The sequence below is a fragment of the Dasypus novemcinctus genome, chromosome 3 (genome assembly GCF_030445035.2).
Source record: "Dasypus novemcinctus isolate mDasNov1 chromosome 3, mDasNov1.1.hap2, whole genome shotgun sequence".
Taxonomy (NCBI): Eukaryota; Metazoa; Chordata; class Mammalia; order Cingulata; family Dasypodidae; genus Dasypus; species Dasypus novemcinctus.
Window position 1 is genome coordinate 23,368,173 of NC_080675.1, and position 18,518 is coordinate 23,386,690.

Here is an 18,518-nt window from a genome sequence, read left to right on the forward strand (position 1 = left end):
GAGAACTGGATAGCCATATGTAGAAGAATGAAAGAGGATTACCATCTCACACCTTATACAAAGATCAACTCAAGATGGATCAAAGACCTAAATATAAAAGCCAAGACCATAAAAACCTTAGAAAGCAGTGTAGGGAAACATCTACAGGACCTTGTAATAGGTAATGGATTTATGAATATCTCACCAAAAGCACGAGCAGCAAAAGAACTAATAGATAAATGGGACTTCCTCAAAATTAAAGCCTTCTGCACCTCAAAGGAGTTTGTCAAGAAAGTAAAAAGGGAGCCCACACAGTGGGAGAAAATATTTGGCAATCATATATCTGATAAGAAACTTATAACTTGCATATATAAAGAACTCCTACATCTTGAAAATAAAAAGATAAACAATCCATTTAAAAAATGGGAAAAAGACTTAAACAGACACTTCTCCGAAGAAGAAATACAAATGGCAAGAAAGCACATGAAAAAATGTTCCAAATCTCTAGCTGTCAGGGAAATGCAAATCAAAACCACAATGAGATACCATCTTACACCCATAAGATTGGCAGCTATGAAAAAAACAGAAGAATACAAGTGCTGGAGAGGATGTGAAGGAAGGGGAACACTCATACACTGCTGGTGGGAATGCAGAAGGATCCAACCATTCTGGAGAACAGTATGGCGGTTTCTCAAAAAACTAGCCATAGATTTGCCATATGACCCAGCAATACCACTGCTGGGAATATACCCAGCAGAACTGAAAACAAGAACACAAACCAATATATGTACACCAATGTTCATAGCAGCATTGTTCACTATTGCCAAAAGTTGGAATCAACCCAAATGCCCATCAACAGACGAGTGGATCAATAAAATGTGGTATATACACCCAATGGAATACTACTCGGCTGTAAGAACAAACACACTACAAACACATGTGATAACATGGATGAATCTTGAGAACCTTATGTTGAGTGAAGCAACCCAGACATTGAAGGACAAATACTACATGACCTCAATGATATGAAATAAACAAGCTGCCCTAGATAGCAAGAGACTGAACGATAGGCTTGCAGGAAATCGGAGGGTGGAGGAAGGATATGAGCCGATGTCTGCAGGGGTGGAATTTAAGACGAGATGGTGGTAAGTATGAACACAAAGAAGAGATAAAAGGGGGGCAAGGGGTTGCCTTTGCTTGGGGCTTTGCGGGTTTGAGGGTGGCTGGGGAGGGACGGGTGGGTAACGTTGCCCAAAAGTGGGGGGAGGGAGGGGTAGCATACGAACCAGGAGAGGGTCAGGTGTTGGTGGAGAGTAAAATGCCGAGAAAATCATATCAAAATATAATAAAGAGGGTTACCTGTTTAGAATGCTCGGAGGGGAGGGTCTGATGCAGGACGGGCTCCTGGGGAATGTCTAAATGCTCATTCTGCCAGAGTGGGTGACACCATGGGGTAGAAACCCAAGTAGTGAGAGTGGGGGTGGACCCACATCCTGGGGAGGACTAATGCCATCCAATAGAGGGAACTGTATCCCTCGAGAGAAAGGGTGGCTCCCAGGGCATTGGGGCAGTTGAGCAAGTTAGACCCTGAACACTATTCCATCTATCTCTGGAAGTGGCTCCTCAGGAAACGGAGGTTGGCTATCACTGAGGGCACCAAGGTGGAAGGGAAAATGGACGTTAAATGTGTGGAACCAAAGTAAATGGGGGGTAAGAGAGGAGTTTCTTGAGAGTACACAAGGATGGATATAAAACATGTAATATTACACCATAACATATAGGAGATGACAGACTGATAATGTAAACCATAATGTAAAACATAGGATAACTAAAAATGTAAAGAACTGTGTATCCTAAAGTATGCACCATAATGTAAACACAGATGTCACCTTGTTAGAAAGCTAATGTCTCAGACTCTGTACATCACTTTAAGTAAATATGATATGAATAGGGCGTAAGAGTATCACTGTGGAAAGGAAAAGGTTTTCTGGTGGATGTGTGGGAGTGCTGTATATTATATATATACATTGCTGTGGTCTAGGACTCCTGTGAAGAAAAGCTGAACAATTAGGGGGGGGGGAAAAAAAAAAAAAAAAAAAAAAAAAAAAAAAAGAAAAAAATAGGATGTGGAATTTTTTCAAGTCAACATTCTTTATCTAAGTTCTTTATCTAACTTTATCCAAGTTCTTTATCTATCCTTTAAACTCATCGCTATATGCCATTCCCTAGTAAGGGACCATGACATTATATTGGGCTTCAAATTTCGGGGAGTTCTGGATCACAGAGTGTTTCAACAATGGCAATGGAGGGATACTGGTATGGGATACCAATGACAGATGATATATGACTGACAGGGAGCTGTACAGAACATATGTCCAGGGTGCATGGTAATGTTTGGATATACTCATAGTGGCAACAATTAAAAACCACAGTAGGGGGGGTACTGGGTTCCTGGCCAGTGGTGCTCTGTCGTGGTCCCTAGGGGAGCAGCGACAGTCTCCCAGGTACAGTGGTGGGGACCGGGAGGGAGTGAGGGTTCAACAGTGAGCCCCTGATACTAATGACTATGCTTGTGAGCTGATAAACCCAAAATAAGAACAAGGCCTAGAGCAACTTTGTGCCTGGGAATTTCCTTCTGTCAGCCTTCATGTTACTCAAATGTGGCCAGTCTCGAAGCCAAACTCAGCATGTAAATGCAATGCCTTCCCCCCAGCGTGGGACATGACACCCGGGGATGAGCCTCCCTGGCAACGAGGGACCACTATCAACTACCAACTGATGATGCAACTGGAAAATGACCTTATACGGAAGGTTCAATGCGGATCAGCAGAATATCCATGTCTACATAAAATACCATGACTTTAAAATGCTGTTTGACCTAAAGTAAGGGGGAAATGGAAAGGAGAAATGAGTTTATATGGCTACGAGTTTCTAAAAAAGAGTCTGGAGGCTGGCAGAAGGTTTGCCCTCATGCACAACTGAGCAGAGTCAGAGAGACAGATAAAGCAGATACAACCCCCAGATATTGGTTCCTTTGAGGGCTAAAGAGACCCATGGGAGTTATGGTCATGGCCGATGGGGTTAACTACCAGGGCAGATGGCCCCTCTTTGGAAATGGTGTTTATGTGTGATGAATCTGGACTCAGATGGGATCTCCCTTCATAAGACTTTCATGCTAATGTGCTGGAGGTGCAGTTAATGTTGGGGTTTAAGATATATTTAGGGGATTTGAATCTCTGGACTGACAATGTGATAGCCAGATCCTGAGCCTCAACAGACTCCAGCACCTACAATCTGATTTATTGGACTTACCACACTCAGCTAAGATGGAGGTGAAGAAGGACAACCACCACACCATGGAGCCTAGAGTGATTACAACTGAAAATGGGAGGATTGCATCCAGCATCCAGGTGGAATCTGAGCCTCCTCTTGACATAAAGGTGCAATGGACACAACCAATCCAGTGTCCACATAGAAGAGGTGGCATTGGATTGGGAAAAGTGGACATAATGGACAAAGGGTATGGGGAAAGGCAGGAAGAGATGAGAGGTGGAGGCGTCTTCGGGACATGGAGCTGCCCTGGATGGTGCTTCAGAGGTAATCACCGGACATTGTAAATCCTCACAGGGCCTACATGATGGAATAGAGGAGAGTATGGGCCATGATGTGAACCAATGTATATGAGGTGCAGAGGTGCCCAAAGATGTACTTACCAAATCCAATGGATGTGTCATGATGATGGGAACGAGTGTTGATGGGGGGGGGGAGAGGGGGGGTGGGGGGGGTGGGGTTGAATGGGACCTCACATATATATTTTTAATGTAATATTATTACAAAGTCAATAAAAAATAAAAAAATTAAAAAAAAAAAAAAAAAAAAAAAAAGAAAGTATAGGGGACTCCCATGTGCCTCACTCCTCCCGCTTCCACATTTTCTCCCATTAATAACATCTTACATCACTGAGGTACATTTGTTACACTTGATGAACTAATATTGAAGCCTTGCTACTAACCAAGATCTGTGGTTTACATAATGGTTTAAACTTTTCCCTGTACAGTTTTACAGAATTTGACAAAATGTAAAATGTCTTATATCCATCAATGCAATTCCATGTTGAATAAATCCAATGTCCTAAAATGCCCTATGTTCCAACTATTCTTTCCTCCCCCTCCTCACAGAACCTCTGGTAACCACTATCTTTATATCAATGTTGCAAGTCCTTCCATTACAATAATAATAATGTCTACTGTGGTCCATGGTCTTTTCCCTTCTTATGCTTGTTCATTCCTTAATCTTGAGGATTTGGGGAGGGTGATGCCCATTTTGCTTCAGATTGAGAGGGGGTTAGATCTTTTAGGGCAGATGGAAAGAAATGTTTTGCTTGGAGTTGTAGATATTCTGTTTTTTGGGATTGGGTTTTGTCCATCATCATCTTTTTTTAGTTATCCTGGGAGAGCCCAGTGAACTGGAGGGTAGGAGTTGGCTGCAACTGCTGAGATACAGGGCTCTACTAGCCTATGAGCAAACTGAAGATTTAAGTTTCTGGGGGCATATATTTAACAAGTATAGTGCTAATTGTGGGTTCAAATAAAAGCGGAAAAAGAATCATCTGTAGGGAAATTATAAATGAGTCTAACTCTGGAAATAGGCCATCATATATTCCAAGGTAAGGCCCATATATGGTGTACTGATTTCTTGGGGTTGTTTGCCTTGCCTATAGTGTCTGGATGTCCCCAGAGGCCTTAGGAGCACCCGTTTTGGTTTTGTTTTCTGTGGTAGTTCGTGAGAACTCCCTGGGGTGTACGTAAGCGTAACCTCTGAAACACACTCCCAACTCACTTGGAAATCTTTTAGCCTCAAAAACTATTGGCCATGGGAGTTGTAGAAGGCAGGGAGAGGGAAAAAGAGGTGTGATATGGGGACATTTTTAGGACTCAGAGTTGTCCTGAATGATGTTGCAGGAACAGCACGTTACATATCCTGCCACAACACACTGAATGGACTGGGGGAGAATGTAAAATACAATGTAAACTATAATTGATGCTGTGTAGCAGCGCTCCAAAATGTATTCATCAAGTGCAATGAATGTACCACACTGATGAAGGAAGTTGTTAATGTGGAAGGAGTTGGGGGGCGGGGGTGGAGAATGGGATCTATGGGAACCTCTTATATGTTTTAATGTAACATTTTGTGTGACCTATGTATCTTTAAAAAAATTTTTTTAAATGACTTAAAAAAACCACTATTTTGTATTTAATGTTCCCCCTTTTGGTCAAGATCTTCTTCCAAATGTAAAAAAAAAAAAAAAAAAAAAGAAGAGTCTGCCTGGAATACAGAGTATCCTTAAGGAATGCAGATTATCCTTACTATCATGCACTGTGATTAAAGTGGAAAACTGCAATGACTCAATCCAAGCAAGACTAATATTGTCTTAGAAAATTCAGAAATGAGGGATTGGATCCCCTCACCAAGCAAATAATCACAACCAGCTGATATCTTAATGAGGGTAAAGGGAGTATGGAATGGGTAGTGGAAGAAGGTAGTTATAAATATGAGCTATAACCACATGACCAGTTAGATCATTATAAGGGCTTGATGTGAGTATTTCTTTCTTGATTTGTTATGAATACGTTTGCATTGATACATGACAAATGTATCGGTTTTTTTCCCTATCTCATCCTTTAACATATAACATAAGTTGCATTAAATTTATGTAATAATATTTAAGTTTAAGAGTGAATATTACCCAAGGACTTACATCCTCTTTGGGGAAAGGGTTAATACATTTTCAATTTTACACAGGAAAGTTGACTTTTATTAGATGAAAGTATAAATGTTACTGTTTTTATTTCGAGATTAAATGTGGTTTAAAGATATGTGCATAGGTGATAAGTTAACAAAGGGTGGACTATGATGATTAAATTCACATGTCAACATGGATAGGTTACAGTGTCCAGTTTTTGGTCAAGCAAAACCCTGGCCTGAATGTTACTACAAGTACATTTCATGGTTTTAAATCATTAGTTATTGATTGCATCTATGGATGATTGTATCAACCATCAAAAGAGCATATTGCCTTCAGCAATGAGATAAGTTTCATCCTATAAGTTGAAGGCCTTAAAAAGAGAATTGATGATTTCAGCAGTCAGAAAGATTTTCTCTCCTTCTTTCAGCCAGCCACCTTCTCCTGGGGAATTCTTGGAAATCTTTTTTGGAATGTCCGACTTGTTGACTGCCCTATGGATTTTGGATTTGCCAGTTCCCATGGCTGTGTGATCCAATTCCTAAAATAATGTTTAATATTTACATATTTACCCCTGTTGGTTTTGTTTCTCTGCTGAACAGTGACTAGTATAGATTTCTGCAGATATCATGTCCCTAGAATTTATAGCAGTAGCTCTTAAACCATACTGAGCAAATATCTAGGGATTATGTTTCCCTCCTGGGTGATAAAGGGACACAGGAGCATTGAGTAGATACAACTTTAAAATTGCTTCACCTGCTTCAACCAGAGTGACAATTCTTTACTTCTTTTTTCTTTGTTCAAATGATTTTCACATCTATGTAAGTATACCACAGCTTTTAAAAAAGTGATAAATCCAAAACAAAGCAAAATAAACCACCCCCTTTTCCCCTGCTAGATTATAAACTCTAAGAAAGTGATTGTTTATAAAATTCTTTGATTCCCCAACCCTACCTTGTCTAGAGAATAAATACTTAAAACACTGTTATATGGATTATTATGTTTATTACAAGAGAAAATAAGCTATTTAGTCCTAGAGATATTGTGACATAATGGAGAGAGAATAAGGCTGAAAATGAGGGATGATACAACTCTGTTGACTTTTAGGTTCCAGTTAAATTGGATAATAATTACTGTCATGCCAAAACCAAGAGCTGTTGCAGGGAGGCAGACAATGTTATATTTAAGAGCCCAAACTTTGAAGCCAGGCTGTGCAAGTTGAAATCTTGCCTACTATGTACTACTTTATGACCTTCGACAAATTACTCAACCTTCTTAGGACTCAATATTCCTATCTGTAAAATGTATATAATAATAGAACATATTTCATGGAGTTGCTCCAGAGTGATTTTAAACCTGTTTAGAGTTTGGCAGTTCCAGCAATATTAAATAATAAATAAAATAGTTTGAAAGCCACAAAATACTACTCAGATTTAACTCAGGTTATCTCAATGTTTTCTAGATCTCAGGAAATACAGCTAAGGAGAAATTTCATTTCAGGTTAGTTTTTGTTTTTGTTTTTTTAGTTATTCAGCATTTCGGAATTTTTAGATATTTATCATTATGTCCTATTATGTTTTACATTAAAACAATACCAGAGCCATATTTATTATGATCACTGTTAACAAAAACTACATTAGCAGCATCTATCCACATCACCTACCCAGCAAAAATATATACCTATTTGTACTATTAGGCCATCTTATTAAAGTTCATATTATGGCATATATTCTTTTCTTAAATATATTGTCCTTTCCTACTTTTGGTAAGATTCCTAAGAAGAAAGCCTGACTGGGAACATCTAGATGTTCTCTCTTTTAGCATGAAAAGTTCTGCACCCAGGAACCCCCTTAGTCCTGGGCAAACTAGAACAGGTAGCCACCCCAAGATCTCTTTCTCAATCTCTTAAAATGTTTGGCATATGTTTCATACATGTGAACAGTGCTCTTTTAAGAGTATTGACCTGAAATGAATCTAACTTGTAGTTACCAAAATCCATCTATCAGTTCACTGTGCACTAAGCATATTCCTGGGCTTTAGAGCCCAAGAAAAATTTCTTGGGATTTGTGATTGAAGGGTTATCAGGTGAATTGGAAGTCCAAGAAAGACAAAGTAAATTCAATAGTGTAATAAAAGTAACTGCCCCGAAGTTTATAATATACCAGTAATTAAATTTCTCATTTTTTCATTGGAAAGTATGAGATAAATTTATATTAACTAGCCAAAGTAGCGTTATATTAAATTAAGTGTTTCCAGTTGACATCAAATTTTATTTTAATAAGATAGTAATTATATGTTTAATAAATACTAACAGCATATTAAAATGTAGAAATAAGCTGTTATAGGAAGAGTTTATAAATATATTGTTTAAGGATTTAAAAATATTTTAATAAATGTTTATTGTAGAAAATCATATATAATTAGATGAGGAAATTAACTACCTCTGCTTTAAAAGAGTCTGGTTAATTCCCTGTACTAATTATTAGAGCTAAGGCACACTGCTTGGTTATTCATCTTTTGAAATCCCAATCAATAACTCCTTGGTCTTGGCAAGCTCTCTTGAGAGCTAACACAAGCCTGATATATCTATGATTTTTACTTTTTAGTGATAGTGTATCAAAGGCATAGAGGTCCATAAGTCATATTTTTTGCTCCAGTTCCTGTTAGAAATATCAACAGAGCATATTTTTGAAGTGTTTTAAGTACTTCCAACCCCTGTTGGAAGCAGGAAGGGCAAAGGTAAAAATGCAAAATAAAAATAAAAGGAAGGAGAGAAGAAAATATTGACCTCCGATGAAAAAAGAAAGAAAGGAAAATACTTGCTTTGCATTTGGACTAAGGTTAGGGTTTTTCTTTTCTTTCCACTCTGCTTACTAATTCCTCCACCTCATGATCCCTACAAGGGCAGAAAGTCAAATGCCCTTGTCCTTGTGTACCTCTGTACTCTGAGTGACTTTTCTAAGCTCAGAGCTCCCACTGACTTCAAAGAGGGGAAAAGCCATGAAAGAAAACTACAGGGTTCTAAGGAAACAGGACTGTGTACAAATCTGAAGTTAAGACATCTGAAGTGTAGCATTGTTTCTCTGTCATCATCTTGTGACTTCAATTAAGTTCTATCTTCAATATTTTGCAGCAGATATTTTGTTCTTAGGTGAAATGGAAACATCTGTATGTTGTCATGCACCTAATCCCCCATGGAAAATATAATAATTCTGAATGTTTTTTATGTATATAAATGTCAAAACAGACAAGACTTCAAAAATATGATCCTTTTCTACTTTATGGGCCCATATACACTGGAGTTCTCTTGGCAATTCCTACCTTAGTGGTGACTAATTAAACCTAATGAGAAGTCTGTAAGATTTTCACAACCATTTGATGGGGAACTTAGTTGATATAGAGGTCTTATTATATGAAAAAAAGGAGGAAGTCACAGAAATGAAGAGTCAAAATAAGGGGATGTGAAGCAACAAAAGACTGCTCTTAAACTTTTGACATCAACATTCCTTCCTTTGTAAATCTCATGCAAAAACAATTCCATTTGTCTTCCTCTCCCATCTCCAAGAATTTTATCTTTAAATTCGCCAAACTCTGCTCTAGCCAAGCATAAGGGGAATTCCTAAAATAAAGCCTTTGCCCTGGTTTCCTATTCTCTTTACTTTTCGAGTAAAATGTTGTGGCCAATCCAAAGGAAATCTTAATAGCTCCTTCAACATTCTCTTTAATATAAAACAGAGGTTCTTAATCCGGGACTCATGATGAATGAATTTTTTTTTCATGGTGGAAAAGACGAAGCATATGCATTATTTTCTGAAATGCTTCCTTCAAATATAACTACTTAAAATGTATGTCTAACTATGTAGCAAAGTATACGTTCAAATCATTTTGTAAATTTTTATTATTCTTAACTTGTTATTTCATGTCTGTGTCTTATATCAGCCTATTTTTTCTTATCTGGATGAATTTTGGCCATTTTAAAGCCTTGTTATCAAACACCATCTTCATGTGGAATTCTTACTAGAACATCACATTCATATTATTCTTCCAAAAATCTAATAATAAGTCTTGCAATTGCATGATGAATTTCTTCCAGAACTTGTCACTACCAAGTGCTCACATTAAATGTTACACTGTTAATACAAGAGAAACTTTAATTCTACATTCTGCCATTCTCTTTACCTCTCAAATAGCCGATGATTGATATAAATCTTTATCACCAGATAAGAGACCTAGTGGTCATGGTCTGGTCTCTACTGATAGTAGAGACAGAACTCACTTGAGAATGCTTTATTCTTGGTGAACTATATTCATGAATAATGATTGAGGTACCTAAAAAGCGAGCATGGTAAGCATACAATCATGTCTTCTCTCTTGTGCCTCCTCTGGTATCCTGATTACTAAACTCAGGCTTCTATAAGATACAGCATGCTGTATGCTCTAGTAAGGGGTCAACAAACCTGATGGGAAGAGGCCCACTGCAGGTCAAATCTGGCCACACCTGTTCATTTTGCTATGGCTGATTTGACTTACAACAGCAGAGATGAGTAGTTGGGCCAAAACCATATTATGGTCCACAAAACCAAAAATATTTACTATCCGGTTTGAGAAAAATTTTGCCAAACTCTGCCCTAGCCATGCAAAATGATAATTTGTAAGATAGAATTTCTGCTCTGGTTTCCTATTTCATTTCCTTTCCCAGTAAAATTTGGTACTCAACCAGGAAAAATCTCAAGCATTCCTTCACCTTTCTCTTTATTTTAGAATGTGGGTTCTTAATCTGGGATTTATGAATGAGATTTTTTTTGTGGTCACTTTCTTTTGCACCTCCTTTTATATACATAAATACTCTGGAACAGCATATATTTAGTGGTCAAGCCTTTTTTACAAATCCCTCTCTTCTGTCACGGCTCCTCTGTTGTGAATTAAATCTGTTTTCAGTTAAAACAATTAGATTTTTAAAAAATGAATACAATGTCCTGTATAACAACATTGGGGCTTCTTAACTAAAATATCATAACTTAGTCTGTTTCTTTTTCTTTTTCATTTTATGACTGATGATTTTTTTCCATACAATTTGCTCTTTTTCTTAGTGCTAATACCTTGCCTCTTGCTCTTGCTGCAGCAGGGTGGTGACGTTAGCATTCTTGTTAAATATTGTGACTTAGGAGTCTGGGGATTTTTAAATGTGCAAATCCTTTCAATGATGAGAGAATTGATAAAAAGAAAAAAATCTTTTTTCTAAAAAGCCAAAATGTTTGTTTTTCAATTCTGAAGTGTGTTGTGACAACAACAACCTATTTATGATTGTAAATCTTTTTTTTTTTTTCTTTTTTTAAAGAATATAACTTAGAGTTAAATGATTGTGGGTTAGAATTCAAGCTCCAATACTTTGTGGGACTTTTTGGAAGTTACAAAAACTTTCAAAACCTCAGTATTTTCATCTGAAAAAAAAAATGGAGCTAGTAACACATACTTAAAAAGACATTGGGGTTTAAACTAAATATGACATTATATCTAAAGTTCAAATGCACATGTCAGGTACTCACCAACTACTACTGATTATTAGAGGAGAAAGCTGTTAATATTCAATGACAAAATAACCATACTTTCAACTCTTATACACCTGAATCAAAAGAGTAAGAAAATTTTGTCTTTGTAATAATACCAAAATAAAGATGTACTAAATCATTTGAGTATGAACTACATTGTCCCCATCCTTCCATAGATAGACAGTAGAATAATGAGCAGCAATAAATTAATTAATAAATATATAATTTTATTTCATTCTTATTCAATATTATATATAAACAAATAGTTGATTGATGAATTGCAGCTTCTAGGAGCCCTTATTAACTCATATTGTCTAGATTATTTTCAAGAATAGTCAGAATTACAGCTAGTTTATCGCTTCAAAAAAAAACCTACATCAGAACTTATTATTATTATTTATATTTTACTTGCAAACTGTTTTTAAGATTTTAGCTCCACAGAAAATGGACAAAACAGAATACATTGGTTTAAAGTTTGTTTTAAGAAAATAAGTCGACCAAGTGAAATTTCTGTAAATCTGCTATATTTTCTCGAGTATTATGCAGTCTAAAAGTATATATAATAGATAAAAAATTTTAAAAAGTTAACTGGTGATTATTTATTTACTTATTTTTACTGCAGGAATAAAACAAAAATGAGGAATTTAGTTTTAGAAAATTTATCTGCCTATTTAACATCCTTTCCAATCTGAAGTGGTACCAGCAGTGTTGAGAATGACAGTACATATGTTATGACTGTTTGAATTTCAGAAAGCCTTTGGTTAAATTCTGCATAATTGGTTCCTGCTTAAGACAGGGGCTTGCAAGAATCCAGGAGGAGACATGGGAGTAGATAAAGAACGAGTGAAAGAAACAAAAAACAGATACTCCCGGTTAAAAGAACCATGCCTACTCTGGAGGGAAGCATTAAGAGGGTCCCACATGGACCAGGGCTTAGATCTTGGCTGCCTTTTATCTGAATAACTGAATCAGACAGTGGGATCAAATTTAAGTGGTTACATTTGCGGATGCTGATTGGAGGACAGTGAACATGGAGATAGCTGCCAGAGAAATTCAGAAGGCAAGGATGTACTTTATTATATACAGCACAGAAGACTAGCACATGGCATTTATGGGTTATAAACACATTAGGCTCTGAATTCATTTACATAAAAATACAGTGGAAGGGGGCAAGAAGTAGATCCTTAAAATATAGAAAGAGATGACAAATGATAAAAATAATCCACAGATGCCTAGATTTGAACATTTTCTTACTTCAGACTTAAGGATCGGATTTAATTGGGTTAAACTAATTACACTGAAATGACACCACTTTGGGAATAAGTGTATTGCTTGGGGAATTAAGATAGATTTTGGAATGTTTTCATAACTAGAATGTAATTTAAAATTCAGGTCATTTAAACCTGAGCAAAGAAAATATAACCTATAAACAAATTAGCAATATAGTTCAAACATTTTATTATTTCTCTACAAGTAAATTTGAAAAAAATAAATTGAAGAAAGAGGCCATGTTCTATGCCGTGACATGGTCTCTTCCATAAATACGGTGGGTAAAAGTATGGTGGTACAACATGTTCTTGACAAATTTGAATAGGCGAATGACTGAATAAGTGAATGAATCAATGCTGGGGTGGTGCTAAAATGTTCGTTGTCTCCGTTTTATAAATTGAGAAATAAACTAACAAAATTTTCTCATTCTTCAAAAGAACAGTTGAACATGCATGCTTCATCATTCTAACGTCAATTTAAAGAAAACAAGTTAGTCATTATCATTACCAGCTTTTGAAATGAAAGGGATAAATGCAAGCAACAGGAAGTAAATTGTTTCTTTGAAATACACAGCCATATTATATGAACAATCTAATGATTCACACTGACTTTAAAAAGAAAACACTTACACATATTGTAGTGCACATGGCTATTCATGTTCTTGTTTAATTGATTGCACAAAATACTCCAGGGTGATGATAAAATCCCTGCTTGTCACTGTGATTGATCATCTACGAGTGAAGAACAAAATGCAGAAAGTCAGCAAGCAAACATGAAATAAAAAAAACTCGGAGACAGCTTAGTTTACTTTCTAAACTGGTCATCTGGTTTCTTATCAAAAAACACCAGAGCTGATAAGAAAAAAAGGAAACTTATGATAAGACTGACAGTCTGGAATTATTTTCATTAACTTTAGTTCATTTAAGAAAAGATCGCATATATTCTGGCTGAGAGTTAAAGATCTTTTCTGCTAAATTCAGAGCAAGCAAAATTACAGGAAACAATTACATCTCCTAGAATTTTAACAGAGAAATAAGATGATATAAATAGTAAATAGGTTTTTCTTCTGTCTCTCAAGAGGTACTGGCAAGACCTTGGGGCTCTTTCTAATCATTTTAAGAAAAAAAAAATGCCTCTAGCAATTATCACCTTATTCTAAGGGAATGCAGGTAAAGTGTTTGCCTTATTGGAGGTATATGCCCAGATTTGAAATTTCAAAGTTTTCCTTTTATTTTAACACACTGAAGAAGTTCAGGACATATGGATATTTACTTGTATTCACTCATTTACTCATAAATTTATCTGTCCCAACTCATGACAAGAGAATATGTTCTCAAGCAGACCAGTTTTCATTGTAAAACTAGGAAGTGTGTTATCAAATTTTCATGTTAAAAGATGATATTTAGGTGGTAGACTTGGCCCAGTGGTTAGGGTGTCCGTCTACCACATGGAAGGTCCGCAGTTCAAACCCCGAGCCTCCTTGACCCATGTGGAGCTGGCCCATGCGTAGTGCTCATGCGCACAAGGAGTGCCCTGCCACGCAGGGGTGTCCCTCGTATAGGGGAGACCCATGCGCAAGGAGTGCGCCCCTTAAGGAGAGCTGCCCAGTGCGAAAGGAAGTGCAGCCTGCTCAGGAATGGTGCTGCACACACGGAGAGCTGACACAACAAGATGACGCAACAAAACGAAACATGGATTCCCATGCCGCTCACAATAACAGAAGCGGACAAAGAAGACACAGCAAATGACACAGAGAACAGACAACTGGGGTGGGGGGGGAGGGGAGAGAATTAATAAATAAATAAATCTTTAAAAAAAAAAGATGATATTTAGATATGTCTTTCTTTATCACGAGAAAAGCAAATATTGGTCTGTATTTAATATTCTGTATAACACGTATGTGTAAGGTAATGCAGTGATAAAGGTGTACAATAGTAATATTTAAAATTTATTGATGATTTACTGTTTCCCAAGTACTGTGGAAATGTTTTTAATTTATATACAGGAAATCCTAGGAAGTGAGGTTTATTGTTACTTTCTACTGATAAGGAAACTGAATCTTAGTGAAGTTGAGTAACTCAAGACAATGTCTGATCTGGGAATTAAACTCAATTCACTTTACTTTTGGAGCTTACATTGACAAAGTTCCAAAAATTAAGTATAGAAAAATTTTAAAAATATTGAATGCCTCTTGTGTGCTAGACATTATTTTAGACATTTGGGCAAACGTCAATGAGCAGAAGAATATCTATAATTTGCAACAGTTTTTAACTTAAAATGATATGGTGTCTGAAAGTCTGACCAGTTCTACTGCAATGATGATCAAAATTTCTTACAAAGGAAAATGGAATATCTATCAGATTTTTTCTTTTGTATATATGATTTCCTAAAATTAGTCCCAAATATATCAAACAATCATGTACAAGGTATGTCCCCCACTTATCATTTATATGAGGCCTCAAAATTAGAACAGATAGAATATAGAATGCTTGCTACGCTATAAGCAATTGCATATTTTACTATATTATACATACTACTCACAACAAGCTCCCAGAGAGAGTTGCAGTGTTTCCCATATGTAGATCATGAAATTGACACAGTAACTTGACAGGGCAAGTTATGGAGTCTCTAGAGGTCAAATCCAACACTCTCTGGCTTCAAAATGCCTCCATTACACCAAGATGAGACAAAAGCATAAATGTTTGTATCAAATATTTATATAGAGAGAATTCTCAAATAAGTTGCTGAGGAGAAGAGACTATATACCTAGTAATGATTAAGGTTGCTTACATGAACTTCTCCCTTCCCTCATAATAGGGGATGGGAATTCTATCACAAGAAGTCTAAATAAATGGTCTTAAAAATACTGCTCACTTGTATCTATTCCTCAGTCACTTGGTTGCTTTGTATTTAGAAACCCCCTTCTCATATGGCTCTAGATCTAAGAGTGTTCATATGTCTACCCTGCCCTTGCTTCTTTCTTTGAAATTCCACTTACACTTTCTCCAGTGAGAAAATGAAGAACGTTTTCATAAGCATGCTCATCCACAGAATCCATCAAATTGCTAGAAGATCTATTTATTTGCTTTAGACAGCAATGAATTCTTTGTATATTTATTTTTTCTCATGGAGAAAATTGAATAGCCCATACTGACTGAATCTATAGAGGAACTGGCTCATACTTCTTTTTTTTTCCCTTCCTTATCTCTTCTTCATCAGAAGTTCCAATTGCCCTGATACTGCATCGCAGTTTCCAATTTTCCCAAAGGAATTTGCCATCTGCAGGCAATGGACAAAGGCAGCCAGGAAAAGAAGATGATTTTTTGTTTGTTTATCCAAATTCAGTTCAATAAATTTCAGTCTTGTTCTGCTATCTACACAGAGCATTCCAGTAAAGAAAGAATTTATGTGGATTATTTCACATAGTCCTAATAACAACCCTATGAAAAAATGTGTGCAAAGTTCTCCAGCCAGTGAGTGGTAGAGCAAAATTTGGTCCAAGGACTCTGATTCCAGCTCCTACCTTGACATTCTTTGGCAAACCATCTCTCAAATTCTACCAGCCTATGGAATGCAATTGCTGCATATTTCTTTTTTTTACCTTAGCTCAGTGCCTACATGGGAAGGGAGTGAGGTGTGTAAAGATACTCATATAAAAAATGTTTTATTTGCAAATTCCCTGATTCTATAATAATATATCAGTATTATTTATGAATTACAGTAGGATGGGACAGAATTAAAGGAGGTGATGATAAGGAGCATGTTTTAAAGAAGTGTAGTTACTGGAGTCCAGGGATTACAGCTGAATTTGGCATTTATTTGTTAATGATGTTTTTACCGGGAAGTATTAGAATTTCTGTCAGGGGAAATTTTCTGTGTGTCTGTGTTAGAATCAGAATTTCAAATTTGAAATACATAATAGATTTGTTCTAATCTAATCCATTCATTTTAACATTGGAGGAGCTGTGGCTAGGAGACTCACATGGCTGATCAATGACAAATTATCCCTTTCTAAAACCAAAGGGCAGACTTCTTTACTTCCAATGGAGTGTGCTTTGTATTTGAATATTTCTCTTCTCCATCCCCACCACATCTCTGTGCACCCACCTGTATGCACATGCACACACAAATGCACATCATATTTCTTGTCCTAGTCACATGTCATTAAAACACTCTCTAGCATGACAGATTAAAGATTTAAATAAGTGACTTTTTTTTATGGTTTACAGAGACCAAGGGAATTATATGAGATCAGTGCAGGAAAGAAACCACAGCAAAGACCTCAAACTTCTTCTAGGGTAACGAAAATTCCTGTGAGAGCTGCAATAGTATTTCCCCTGCCTTCCTTTATTTTATTTTTTTAATCACAACTTTAATAAAGAGGCAGGTCTGTATGTATCTCTTTCAACATGGAACTTTGCTTATTTGGAGTTCAGGTGTGGGTCTCTGGTACCAACTTAAAGCAGCCAGATGACCTTAGAGTTCTCAACTTGGTAATTGTGAATCCATTGGGAAGAGATGGCACTCAACAGGTGTGAAGACAAGGAACTTGTGAAAAGGGGAGAAAGAGTGTTCTTTAACCATCAGGATTCAGAAAGTGTGTTTGCATCAACTCACTGATAAAATCTCCTACCCTTCTCAATAAGTTACTCCTTGGGTTGATGTTACCTGTCTGGGACCTTGCAGTATCTTATAGTAATGCTCCCTCATGCTTTAATTCATAATAAAGTCAATATTTGGTCCATAGGTCTCTAATTTTTACTTCTAAGGAGCAGAACAATGATAGATGATAATAGCTATAGAAGCAAAGAAGTCTTTGGAGACCAACCAAAATAGAACAGAGCTTAAGGCATTTTTTTTTTATTGTCGACATTACTTTACACAGTATGTATCACAAGATCTACCCAATAATATTAAAATATTTTTCTTCATGAAGAGAATTAACATTAAGTTCCATCTGGGCTCTACTCAGGACTTCGTAGTGCCCTAAGCAACTTCTGTTTAGGACAGTGTGATTCCCTCTTTCTTAACACATGGTGAATATGAACATGCAAATCAGGGAGGTCAAGGTTAGCTTCAGAGCAACCAGAAAAAGACACTCTTCTGTAATAGGACATTATTTCTATTCATATACATTGGAAATTTGTGAGAGAGATTTAGAACTATGGAAACATTATATATATTTTATATTAGTGTTGTGGTATTCATTAATTCCATAATTTATTGAATACATATTTGCTATGTATCCCATGAGAGGACTTTTGCAGGAGACAAGAGAGATGAGAAAATCTTGATATCTGTTCTCAGTGTGATTCTAATCTAAAAAAAAAAAGACACACAAACAAAAAATTAATCTACCATGTGATAAATATTGCCATAGATATGTGGACAAAATGAAACAGAAGCAGAAAACAGTTTTTAAAAGAAACAACCTTCTTTTCTTTTCACCACCGAAATGTATATGTTGAAACACATTTATCTATTTATTTCAAACCTCAAAACATTTTATTAAACAAATAATTGAGTAGTAATATTATCATATACAGTCCTTTAACAATTCACTATTACATATTTTCAAATTGGAACAATTTTATTTCTCTGAATGATGTTTTTATTTTTGTAGCCTGTGTTTCTCTGTTCCCTGATCTTGAGGCAACTAAGTAAACTTTAAAATCTCCTGTACAGTTATATGATTTTTCATTTTTACATTATAAAGTTCATAAAATAGAAAAGTACTAGTGAATTCTTATTTACCTGGATTTTGTTTGTTTTTAATAATTCACTATGTCTGTGGCGAAAGATTCATGATCCAAATACATTCATCATTCTCAAAAATTTGAAAACATGAAGAGATTCCAGGATTTTAGGGAATTTTTATATATTCCATCCCAACTCCTAGATTTAAACATTAGTACCTACACAAGAAATAAAGAAAATATGAGCTTATTTTCATAATAAAGATATTTGTCATTACAGGG